This window comes from Benincasa hispida, chromosome 12 (assembly GCF_009727055.1).
Source record: "Benincasa hispida cultivar B227 chromosome 12, ASM972705v1, whole genome shotgun sequence".
Taxonomy (NCBI): Eukaryota; Viridiplantae; Streptophyta; class Magnoliopsida; order Cucurbitales; family Cucurbitaceae; genus Benincasa; species Benincasa hispida.
The window spans coordinates 70224884-70238768 of NC_052360.1; the positions used below are offsets into that span (position 1 = coordinate 70224884).

At 29.4% G+C, this 13885-nt stretch overlaps 2 non-coding genes across 2 annotated transcripts; both read left to right on the forward strand.

Moving 5' to 3' along the window:
• The first annotated feature begins 13708 nt into the window (after window positions 1–13708).
• Window positions 13709–13779, forward strand: TRNAG-GCC. Its single transcript has one exon. It is a non-coding gene; the product is annotated as a tRNA-Gly (tRNA).
• Window positions 13780–13797: 18 nt separating this feature from the next.
• LOC120068692 lies at window positions 13798–13885 on the forward strand. Its single transcript, XR_005479321.1, has one exon. It is a non-coding gene; the product is annotated as a small nucleolar RNA snoR114 (small nucleolar RNA).

Below are 13885 nucleotides of genomic sequence, written 5' to 3' on the forward strand. Positions count from 1 at the left end.
GAGGGCAAAATTGGAAATTAAAAAAAATCAAAGATTGGCTTGTCAACTCATCCATATTTGTAAATATTTTAAAGATATAATATATTTTTAGATTTTTTCTTTTATTCTACTATGTATTACAAATATCCTAATTTATTCACCCCAAATTGAATCCAACTCTAAAAGTAAATACAATCAAATAAACACTTACATCTTTCGTGAGATCGATAAACACATAGGGGAAAAACCTGCAAAAACTTATGAAAGAAGTTTATATTAAAATATTTAGGAAAAACTATTTTGTAGGAGTTGTGGATTGCCCCTCCAAATATGTGGCAAGTGAGACACATAAATAATCCTCTTAATCAAATGCCTTCAAATAAAAAAATATCCAAAATAAAAACACAAACAAACAAACAAACATCATTAATTAATCACATGAATGATTTTCATTCATGGCCAATTTTAGAAATCATTCATTTTAAGTTTAATCATCTAAACTTATTGACAAAAGAAAAAATATGAATAAAGAAAAAAAAAATTTCTTCTTTTGTTAGACAGTAACAAAAGAAAAAATAACTAATCATTGAATAACAAAGTTGTTAGGCGACATGATGTGCCCCATAAAAATACTTACGCTGACAAAGATTACTACTTTGACGATCATCACCACACCACGAAAGTTTCTTTTAGAAGATTGTTGGTCTAGCATTGAGAGATATTTTGAAGATGATCTAAATTTTCCAAGCAATTTTCTATCCATTCATGACCAATTTTAAAAACCATTTGTTTTACATTTAATCATCTGAATTAATTGGCAAAAGAAAAAAAATATCAATAAAGGAAAAATAACTTCTATTCTTTTGTTAAACGGTAACAAAAGAAAACTAACCAACAATTTTTTGGAGACATGATGTGCCTCATGAAAAAAGTTCATCCAGGTAAAGATTTCTCCTATAACAATCATCACCACATCAATTTGTGAAGGGTCATCGTACTATTGATTGGTTAACCAAATGGATAAAGAAGAAAAAGGGTTTTCATTATTCATCCAACGATATGCGAAGCAAGTTATATGATAGCTTGTTGAGAGAGTAAACGATCGATCGAGTTTTACTATACGATAGTTACTCACTACGAAACAATCAAGTACTCAAGTCTATACAATAGACTTATTACTTCTCCTACTTACTCGATCGTCCAATTCCTCCATCCTCTACCAAAATCCATATAAAGTTCACAACTCATGGATTCTCACACAGAGAATACCAACGTAACCGAGTGGTAGTGTCAAGTTCCATTCGAGGGTTGAGGATCGAGTTGTACTCAATTATGATCGAGGACTTGCTAGTCCATGCTGTTTTCTGGTTTGATCATTGTGTTCTTGCTGTTGAGCGCATTGGTGTTGGATCGAGGAAATACTAGAAGAAAGAGTTCTTCAAAGGTATGTTTACTTGAACCCTTGTATTTTAACTTGAAGCATGCTGTAATTTTATCCATGATACATAATTATTCCATTTGATTGTAAATGCGTATGTTCTTTCACAATGGGATTTGGAACGATCTGCTTCCGCTCATTGGTTCTCTAATTTTTTTAAAGTTCCGTTAAGTGGTCCACTTCTAGTCATATTCTGATTGCCATGTTGGTTCGCATGTGGCTGCCGATTCCCCTCCCCATCACCTCCAAGAGAAATTTGGGTGGTTTCTCAAGTCTGGATTGTAAGTATTTGAGACTGAATTGTTCTTAATGAAGCATACGGAATATTGGTTATGCGAGCACATCTCGAAGGCGTGCGGTCCACCGCATACCACGCATTCTAGGCTAGTTACTTGGTTCACATGTCCCAACTTGTTACTAGTCTCCATGCCATCTTTTTTCACTGTCATGCCTTGTAGTAGTTTCGTCATTGCATTCACTTACATAATACTACAATTGTTGGGTTTGATGCCCTAAATCTCATAGGGTCCTATAGTTTGTGAATGTTTTGTACAAACTCATTATTTATTTAATAAAATATATGATATTTTTTCTATTTTTTGTTGCATTAATCACAAACCAATAAACTAAGTTCCATGGTTATCTCGTAACTAAACATGTATGTAGAGACATACGGATAGACCATGTTTTAAGTGATAACCTAAATGGTCTGTAGTAGATGGATAAGGTTGGATACCTTATCCTAGTGATAATACGAGTATGACTCGCTTTGTAGATGTTACAATTGTTGTAAAGTGCTACAAATGATCTGATCCTGATCATTCATGTGGAGACATATGAGTAGGGATATTATGTACAAAAGAGTTTGTATAAGACCGAACCATGAAATGAGTAATCTCATTACATAACACCATTCTTAATAGAGACTTCCATTTCATCAAAATGACCATAGGTAACACGACCTGAATCCTGAGTGAATTGTAAACTCCTGCCTGTGAAGGCGGTTCTTTGATTTGTATGTATAAGAGTCGCCAAATCGCCGACTCAACATGCCTAGCATTTTGGGGACTTGTTTGATTGGGGAGCTGAGAGGGGGGTTAATCATAGTGGAATTATGATTTATTATTCATTAGAGGAATCAGTGGTACTTAAGGAGTTAGATGTAACTATAGAGGCAAAATGGTAATTTGGCCTAGTTGTGCTTACGAGCATTTGTAAAGGGTCATCATTATGTGGATTGGTTATATCCAATGGACACAAAAATATGTAATGCGAACAGTGCGACTGTCGATCTTTAGTGGAGTGTCTGACAATTAACGGATGGTGAATAATTTAATTAAAGAGTTTAATTAATTATTCACGAACTGTTGGAGCTTCAAGCTACAGGTCCATGAGGTCCCCTCGATAGCTCATCGAATTTTAAGAGAATCAAGTTTTGGATTAATTTGAATTGTTCAAATTAATTGAGGGAATTAATTATATATAATATAATTAAGTTTATGTAATAATATATGATACAATTACTATAATGTATTTGATACATTATAATATAAAGAATTTATGAGAGGAACTAAATGTTTGAATATGATTCAAATGTTAATTAAATGAATTAGATTCATATAATTAAAATTTAATGTAAATATGATTTATATTAAATACCATAAGAAAGAGAAAATAAACTATAGGTTATATATTGTATATGATACAATTTTGAACTATATATTATATGTTATATATGATATAATATATGATTGCATATTTTGTTATAATTTTAGTTATGAATTAAAATTATTTATTATTTTATCATTTAAATAATTTTTTTAATTATTTTTTAAAAAATAATAAAGAGTATAACTCCCTCCCCCACCTTTTTCTCTCCACCACTCATGTAAAAAAGTGGCGAATGGGTCTCTCATATACCTGCAAAAAGAGCTAAAGAAAAATGTTAGAGATACACAGAACGTAAGTTTTTTCTCTGAAAAGTTTTTTTTCCTTCCCAAGTTTTTCCTCTCAATTTTTTTCTCCTTCTCCCTCAATCCCAAAACCTCTGTAGAGCCCACACCTCCTAGATTCTCACCCAAGAATACCAAGGTCTCTTTCGTGGTTGTGTTCGTGGGATTCTTTTTGAAGAACGTCTTTAAGGGTAAGATTTTCTAACCTTTTTTTTAAGCATGCTGTATATTTTTGTTTTTCCCTAGTTTTTTTTTAAAAAAAATGATTGGGTTTCTGGGATGATCCACTTTCACTGTAATCCTCTTCACAAGGGTTCTTTTAGCAATGGTGTCATTATCCATTCTCGAATTATTTTCTTCTTTAAACTTGATCGCAATCCAAACCCATTGTCCTCCCAATATTCATGGTTTTGTGAGATCTGGTCCAAGATGACCTTTGCCTCAGTGTATGTCTTTTATAGCAAGCCACCTTCCACCACAAGTCACCTGTGGTCTATGATGCTTCTATAAGTTCGTCATAGAAAATTTTCATTTGCACGCAATCCAAAAAAAGCGTTATGCGGGCAATTTTTAACTAATTTCTTAAATCTTTTCCAAGCATCATGATCTCTGTGTTGAAAATTGTGATGTCTCTTTGCCTCTTTGCATTTTCTATAGGAGGGAAGAACTTCTTCATGAATTTCACCACCATCTGTTCCCATGATGTGATTTCACCCGATTCTAGTTCATACGCCCATTATCTTGCTTCATCTTTCAAAGAGAATGGAAACAAGAATAATCGAATTTCCTCAGTTGTGACATTTGGAATCACAAAGGAGTTGCAAATTCCAAAGAAGCTCTTTAGGTGGGCTTAAAAATCTTCTCTTGGCGCGCCTCCAAACTGTCCAATTGTTTGGATCATCTGCAACATTACTGATTTCATTTCAAATTTGGTACCTTTTGCTAATGGCTGCATGATGCTTGGTGAAAAGTTATATAGGTTGGGTGAAGCATAATCTCTGATTGGTCTGTTGCGATCATTTGCAAGAAGTATGGGATTGGTAGGCACAATTTGTTATTCACCGCATCGTTGCCTCAATTGTCAAGTTTGGAGAAGAATCAACAGAATAGCTAATAGCATAATCGAATTTAGTGCTACAGGGTTGTTGTGTTGATCTCACATTGTTTGAGCCTTATTTATCTGTCGTCTCTTCTGGTTTGTTCTTATGCGTCTATGGAAAGTTCGTTCGATCTCAAGATCATATATAGGTTCAAACGTTTTGTCTTCACTCATATAATGTTTTCACCACTCCACAGACGAGGGTGGAATATACCTAAAATCGAAGTCCTATGAAAATTGAAAACAAGAATTTTAGCACAAATTAATTACCATCGTCCCTCGCAATGACGCCAAAAATTTGTTGCGCTCTAAAATAGTGTGATGATATAATAGTCTTATGATGTGCTTTGAATCCTAAATGCGAAGAATAATCTACTTTGAATGCAATGTTTTCATATTCAAACCAAGTGCAAGTCTAAAAGGGTAGTCTCGATGAGCTCTGAGGTCGAACTCGGCGACGTAAGACTAACATGCAATGAAATGATTATTTGATCTTTAATTCAGTAGTTTGTTTTTAAGTATGCGATGAGGCATTGTTTTCTAGCTAATGAATTACGTACAAGTTTGATGGAGTGGATGATGATGAGTGTGTGAATGATGATGAATGTGTTATGACAAGTATAATCACTAAATAAAGCAGCGTTCTTTGAAAATGGGGAAAGTATCAATGACTAGATGAGGTTGAAAAAGACCAACTAACATTTTCCTAAGCAGTACATAAGTCATGAGTTCATGTTATAAACCCATAAAGTAGTGAACTTCACTTCTCAATGTTTTGAGCCACAATGTTCTATCTCTAGGATGTATGCGATGAGTTTTGATTGCAACAAGTTAACTTTATCTCTAAAGCCACTTCTATTCTTGTTTAACGTGTTCCACAATCACATACTCTCTCAAGCAGTTGATTAAATTTTTACCTAAAACAATCTCTCGGGTTGATCTCAACAATTCACTATATATGCATTAAACAAGATGAACGCCTATTTTTGCACAACTTACTAAAAGTTCTTGCTTATCTTCCTAAACCCATTAAGAGTTTAGCCGTGCATTCTTATGAAAAGAAATATGGATGGATAGAATATGAAAGACATTGTATTTATATTAAGGTTAAAGAGTTTTTCAATCTCAACAACTTAATACAAAATGAAAATGCTAAGAAAATGTAATGAAAAGCAAGAAATACACGATCTCAAGCCACATGTCACATTTTCTTGTTTCCTTTGGCTCTGATGGTGTTGCTTCAATGTGGTTGCACGGTAGTGGTGGTCTCTCTTTCTCCTTTTCAGAGAAGAAAACTGAGCTCTAACTCGAAATTCTCCAAAGAAAAGCTTGATGGTGGCAATGGTGGTTTTCAGAACTTCAACCAATTTCTTGGCAAATTTCCTTTAATCTCCTCTAATACTTAGACAAATTTTTACGGGCTATTTATAGACATCAAAAAGAAGATTCTTTACTTCTCTCTAATGATGCACCAACACCTTGCATTTAATTATATGCCTTGTTGCGCCGACTACCCGCATCACATATTCATTTTCTCTACTGCGGATGTCTTGAATCAGCTACCAACTTGCATCTTGATGTGGCATCTACTGCCTATGCGTTTGTCGTTTTCTTTCTTCATATTTCATCCCATTGCATAGTTTTCTGTATTTGCAATTCTAAATGCTAAGTTAATAGGCTGCAACTTTTGCTCCCTTGGCCATATTTCTTCATTTTTCTTCAAATCCTGCGTTCAACAATGACCAATTTAATAATTTTCAAGATTAAGAGTTTTGTAAACACATGGACGCAGAGTAGGATTATTTGCTATGAATTACAACTTAACACATTTTCTTCTAAATTTTCCTAATTATTCTAAGGAAAGGGATATAATAACTTGTATTTCTACAAGTTATCAGAGATTTTGAAAGAATACTTTAGTCCATAAACTTTGAAAAAGAGTTCTAAATAGTTTTTGGATTGTTATTTACCCTAATAGAAAATAACGCGAGAGTTAATTTTGCGACTGCATATTTACTAGTCAATCGACCTATTTATTAATAATATTACATTTTTATGGTAGATGTGGCTCTTCTTTCTTTTTTCCTTCTTCCTTCCTTTTCTTTTTTGTTCCTCTATTTTGCCTAGATGGTCGTTGCCCATGCCCTTCTCACTAAGGTCCAATAGTACATGTCTTGACGACTAAATCACTTAAAGTTTGGAGTAAGTTTCTACAAATGAAAGATGAAGACATAGTAAATAAAATAATGGATGTAAATGGAGATAACGAATTAAGAACAAAAAGTCATGGGCTTGGAGAATCTCGTCATTCCAATCTTTATAAACATAAATTGAGACTAAACGAAAATATCAACACACATTCACTTTATATTTATTTGTAAGCTCATTTAGCCTTTGTATCTTTCTAGTATTAGTATTTAATGTGGTACAAACTTAGTTGTTATCTCTCTATTCTCTCTCAATCTATCTTTTTGTTTTTTTTCTCCCTCCCCTCCTAACTATTTTTCTTTTTAAATTATTTTTTCTTTTAATATTTGATTATCCTTTTCATTTTTTATATTTTTATTTCTCTCCTTTCTCTTCTCTCTCCTTTCATTCTTTTTTTTTTTTTTATCATTTTTATTTTTTTCACTAACAAGTTTTTAGTTATTCTTAAATTTTTAGGTCTATTATTTTTCATCCATTTTGGTGTACATAAATAAATTAATAAGATATTTATGTTAACTATTTATTTTCAAAGGAAAAATATTTCCTAGATCGCCTTTTTACTATTTAGGTTTTATGTGTGTATAATTAGCAAACTGTGTGAAACACATTTATTTTTAATTTCAAAAAAAAAAAAAGTTTACGATTGAATTTAATAGATGTATATATGTTGATTCTCAAAATGTTTAATTACAAGTTAGACACACAAATATATGTATCATGTTGAGCATTTAATTATATCGATCATTAAAATATTAATTACAAAGTTTGATAGACAATTTAAAATTAGTCTAATTTGGATTAAGTCGAGAATGTTTGGTTGGAGTGAGAGATGACATCCCCATTGAAACAGAAAAATCCCTCAATTCTACAATTTGTATCAAAACCCTTCGTTTAAAACAAAATCAAGATTTATCTCATCGATCTTATTACAATGGTAAATCTAGTCGTCTATCAGATCTTGAACCATCATCTGATCAATTGATTTATGTACTTTTCTTTGATGTTAAACTCAGAGAAATATTTGAATGGCCTTTGATTGTAGGTGTTGAAGTCAAAATTTAGATAAGAAAAAATGCATCCAACCTTCATGTGATAACAACAGTAAATTTATAATTTGGGAAAGAACGTGACATGTAAGACTAGAAGATCTGCACACCGATGTAGTGCTTGCCACATAGACTCTGATGCTTAAGTCAGAAAGTGTAACTGTGTAACAAAGTAGAGAGTTTAAGTATTAGAATAAATTTATAACTGTGTAACAAAGTAGAGAGTTTAAGTATTAGAATAGACTTATAACTGTGTAACAAAGTAGAGAATTTAAGTATTAGAATAGACTTACTTCCTCTAAAGTCATAATTATGTATTTACGGTGAAATTCTAGCCTAGGGCATCTATATCAGGGTTTTTGAGTCATCTTACATTAATTATTGAGCCAAATTGAATAAGACATATATTTAGCATGCCCCATTCATCAAAGCTAGGAGGCTCGGTCTCGGTCTTAACCTTGGTCGAGTCCGAGGTCAAGGAGGTTGGTTTGGGTTTTTGACCCAAACTATCATGTTCTTGAGGCCCAAATAGGTTGTAGTATGTACCATTTGTCAAGCAAAGAGGGTCAACCTCAACTTCATCCTTGGTCGAGGGTAAGGTGAGCCGATCAATTTGGGCCTTTGGCCCAAAAACCCCTTTTCTCATTCTTAATTAGGCTCTAAGGTGTGGTTTTCTAACTCAATTTTCACCATTTTATTAATCAAATATTTTGTGACCTTATGAAGTTGATTATGTCTTTTAACCCAAAATCACCCATAATACTGGGAGTTGATGATGGCTCAACACTTCACCACTGCCTACAAATGATATGTTTTAATCCAAATACTTATTCAAAATCTAGAAGGAGCTTCCTTTGTTTCAAACTGCCAGCAAAGGGAGAAAGAGAGAGACTTGACAGGAGAAGAAAAACTAGAGGAAAGGAAAAGGGAAAGAGAAAAGGAAGCCACCTCACCATAAAAATGTAATATTAAATTAATAAATCGGCCAACTCAACAATATACAATCACCAACTTAACTACCACGTCATTTTTCGTTAATCAATTAGGACCATTTAGAACTATTTCTTGAACTTCAAAACTAAAGTGTTAGTTTCAAAAATTAATTGTGCAAATAGACACTATTCTCAAAGTTTAGGGACCAAAAGTATATTTTTCCGAATAAGAAAAGATGCATAAGGAAATAAGGGACTAGGGAAGTTAAGGAATTTGAGAAAAAAAATCAAGAGAAAATACTCATTTGGTCTTTAGGTTTTGAGTCTAGTTTCTATTTGGTCCCTATATTTCAAAATATTGTACTTTTACCTCTAAATTTTGAGTTTAATTTTCATTTGTATTCTTAAGTTTCGAAATATATTTTTATCATTGAATTTGAGCTTAGTTTCCTTTTAGTCCTAGGTTTCAATATTTTAACTAATTTTAATAGTATTGAAAAATTAGTTGAAACTAATTTAATTATAATTAATTTAATTTTTTTAAATAAATTAATAAACTTTAAAATCAAGGACAGATCAAAATGAGTATCTAATAAAAAAAATCTAGGTTAAAATTTTAAATCATAAAGAACTAAATTGAAATGAAACTCAAAACTCAAAGATAAAAATGTTACACTTTGAAATTTAAGGATAAAATAGAAATAAACTCAAAGCACAAAAGCAAAATTGTAATTAAAATTTAAGATAAAAAACAAAGAGATCCAAAAATTATTTTTCACAAAAGCGATATATACCCCAAAATTTTGGGAGTTCTACAATATATACCCCTAAATTATTGGAGCTCTCCAACATCTACCCCTAAACTTTGGGAGTTCTCACTTTGGAAATCCTATTTAATATAAAATCCAGTTATAATTTGAAATTATTTTTTTATTAAAATATCATTTTTAGTCTCTATATTTTAGAATTTCTTTAATTCTAGTCTATGCACTTTTAAATATCTCATTTTAGTCCATATACTTTCCATAAATCTTATATTTATTCTCTACTAATAGTTTATTGTTTATTTTTTAAAAAATTATTATCTATTGTCATTTTTTACTATAAATTATGGAATTTTATTCACATATTATATTTTCTTCATGAAAATTATGATTATTATTGAACCAATTTCAAGAGACAAAATTTAAGATCTATTGAAAAACACATCAACTAAATTGAACAAACTCTAAAGTACAAGGACTAAAATGATACTGGAACATAATTTTTTTTTTTTTTCAAAAGTGCAAAGACAAAATCAAACACAAAGAAAATTACTTCCTCATCCCATATGTAGAGTTCGTTTGGATTGACTTAAGAAGAAAAATATTTTTTAAAAAAATTTATTTTTATTTAAATACTGTTGATCAAAGCTATTTAAAATATACTTCAAGAACTATTTTAGGTGATTGTCAAATACTCTATTTTTTAAAAAGTTAAATATTTAAAAATATATTCCAAACACATCCGTAATCAAAAAGAAAAAAAAAATGAGAAGGAAAGATGTAAACCATACAAGGACAACAACTTCCCACATTTCTTATTGACTATAAGTACAAAACTTTTTAGTAAAGTTTTTCTTTTCTTTTCTTTTTCTTCTTTTTTTCTCTTTTATTTATTTATTTATTTTGTTTAATCTTTGTCAAATCCTCCCCAAACAAAGTAGTATATTTATCAAAAATAAAGAATGCGATTCTATTGGTAGGTAGGTTATTTTTCCATCAAATGATCTATTTATAACTATATCATAAAATTTTAAGTACTATGTGAGCATCATAATTTATTTTTTCTGTAATTTGGATGTCGAAATTTTAAATGTTTGGGATAATTAATACATGGTATAATAATTAATATCTAAAAATTATATATATATATATACAATTTACCAGTTTTGTACATAGAAACTAACATTAAATAATTAATTAAAAGAGACTAATTAATGTAGTCATCAATTAAATTTAGTATCATTTAATTTATTGTCATATCAATTAATTATATAATCAAATAAAATAAAAATAAAAGAATTACTTTTATATTAAACATAATTAAATCATTTTAAATTAATTGTTAAAAATAATTAAATGGAAAATTATTTCAAATGGTAAAACTGTTGAAAATATTTACAAGATATAACAACATTTTAGAACTATAGACATTGATAAACTTCTATCAGTGTATCAATAGTCAGCATCTATCATTGATAGTTCTAAAATTTTGCTATATTTTATAAATATTTTGATTCATTTTTCTATATTTAAAAAAAACCATAATTAAATTCATATAAATAAATTAGAATAATGATAATTAATTGTAATAATTTATATTAAATAATTAAAATAATATAAAATATTAATGGTAAAGGTATTAGTTTTTTTTAACAATTAAAATTGATTAGGTCTAAATAATATATATTTTTAGATTATTAATTAAAATTAATAATTGATATTAATTTATTAATTAATTAGACTATATATTTATAAATAATCTTTCATGCATAAAAATTCCATCATTATGTAGGGCCTTAATAATCCATGTAAAGTGGGTTTTGTTATGGATAATAGTAGGGCTTTATATATATAAATGGCCTTAAAAATATTGTCATATTATATTAATGGCTTGAACAATCTATTTTTTTTATAAAAAAAGATCTATTGAACTTGATATTTTCAATAATGCTAGTGGCTATTTACATTTTAGCTTTCTCCACGTATATATATATAATGTCTGGGATCCCAACATGCACAAATAAATGTGCAAATTATGTTATATTGAACATTAAGTCCATTTGTGATTTATATACTATGGTAGATAGTTTTATTTATTTGAAAATTATGTTATTTGAAGTTGAAGCTTATGTTTAATTTTAATTTATTAGAATTTTTGGCTACTTAAATAAAATTTTGAATATATACTGTGATTTATGTTGAATGTGTAGTCAATCTTACCAGTATATTTCATATATTGGTTGGAATATTTGTAAGCATCTAAGACAATGTACCAAGGTATATTGACATATACATTAGGCACAAGCAATACCAAATTAGAAGTGCATACATATCATAATATTTTGGGATATATATATCAAACAAACAATAGAATATATTGATATACATATCAGAACATTGGGGAATATATTCCAGCACAAATAATACCTAATTAGAAGTGAACATATATTAGGATACTTAGAATACATACACCAAATAAACAATGGAATATATTACATGAAAACAAATAATATTCAAAATAAACAATGAAATATATCGCATAATATCAAAAAATCAAACATGAAAAACGAAATGGAAAATGAAATAATATTAAATATAATTTTTCTCTCCAATCGAAAATAGAAAAAATCATATTAAATTCATTTTTTTCTCTTCAATCGAAAATAGAAAAGATCATATTAAATTCATTTTTTTCTCTCCAATCGAAAATAGAAAAGATCATATTAAATTCATTTTTTTCTCTCCCGCAATCGAAAATAGAAAAAGATCATATTAAATTCATTTTTTTCTCTCCATCGAAAATAGAAAAGATCATATTAAATTCATTTTTTTTCTCTCTATATCAAAACTAGAAAGAAAAAAAAATATATTAAATCATTTTCTCTCTCTAATTGAAAATGAAAAAAAAAACATATTAAATGTATTTTCTCTATAAAAAATAGAAAAATGGTAAAAATTTTCGAAATTAACACTAAAAGTCTTCCTGGAAAAAAAATTCAAATTTAAAGAAATTAATTCTATATATGGCCTAAAGATAATCTCTTATGTAAAAATCTCATAATAATATTTTGGATTTCAAAAAGTATAATTATATGAAACAAACTAGAGTATTAAATATGTATCGAAATCCAATAAAAATCTGAGAAATAATGAGCCATTATGGAATTGTTGCTCAATATCATTTGCAACGAAGAGCTTCCTAAAACACGGCTTAAAATTAAAAAAAAAAAAAAAAAAAAAAAAAAAAAAAAAGCGATGAAATTCATTTTCAACAAAATTCACAAATTACTTGTACAATTTTCAAGTTGGTCTTCCTTTTGAAAAATGAAGAAACCACATATGAATGGAATCTTGGTGCTATAAATTTTAGTAAGTTACTTAAAAAAAAAAGTTTGAAAGAGTTCATCGATACGTACTTATTCTAGTTATGTTCATAACATTTTACACTCTATTTCCGTGTCCTCTATTTAATTTATGTTATAGGTACAATGAGAGATTGAGTCATGGTAATGATCAAAATGATTTTATGACATATTTTTAGACTAAAGTGTGTGAAGATTAAGGAGTACAAGCCATGTCTTTTATACACTAGGGCAGATGGAAGAATATATAAGGTATAGAATATGTCCTAGGATACATGTCTCTCTTATTGGCTTATTGGCTTTAGTTCAAGTGGGATATTGTTAGGTCTTATACCCTAAAGCGTCATGGTTAATTGATTATTTTATATATGTAATATTTAATTATTCATTACAGGAAAAATCCATCTACTAAGCAACTCTTGATTTGGTCTCTCTAGCTAAGACAAGTGTTCAATTTTTAATCTTAAATTTGCAAGTTAAACTCCATGGTAAGTTTTTCTTTCAAACATTATTTTTCTAAAATATATATATTTTCATATACATTTAATAAATTATAGAAGGACAATAAAACAATCTTTAATCGAAATATGTAAATTTTAGCAAGATTATTCATTAATTAATTAGTGCAGTGATGGAACAAAATTCTGTACAAGACTATTGAAATTACTGAAAATTGACTCAAAGTTTAAATTTTGCAATATTTATCACAATCCAAAGTCTAATTTGATTAAAAAAAAAATTGATTACAACATGACAAGTTTAAAAGTAGAAATTGATTTTTTCCCCTCTCTTTAAAGTTTTATATGTTATAGCTCACTTTAATACAACTCGATTAAGATGCTCTAAATACCTTTATTATAAATTAAAAAAAATTAAAAAATAAATCATACAAAACAATAAAATAAACTGATTTTGTAGAAAGCAAGAAGCACCAGTGGTCTAGTGGTAGAATAGTACCCTGCCACGGTACAGACCCGGGTTCGATTCCCGGCTGGTGCATTCCAACTCAGAGGTTATTGGCGATGATGAAATTAGCGTTGACCGTGAAGACTTGGGTCTCTCACAACCGTCTGATCTTCGGACGACATAATCAACGCACCGAGCC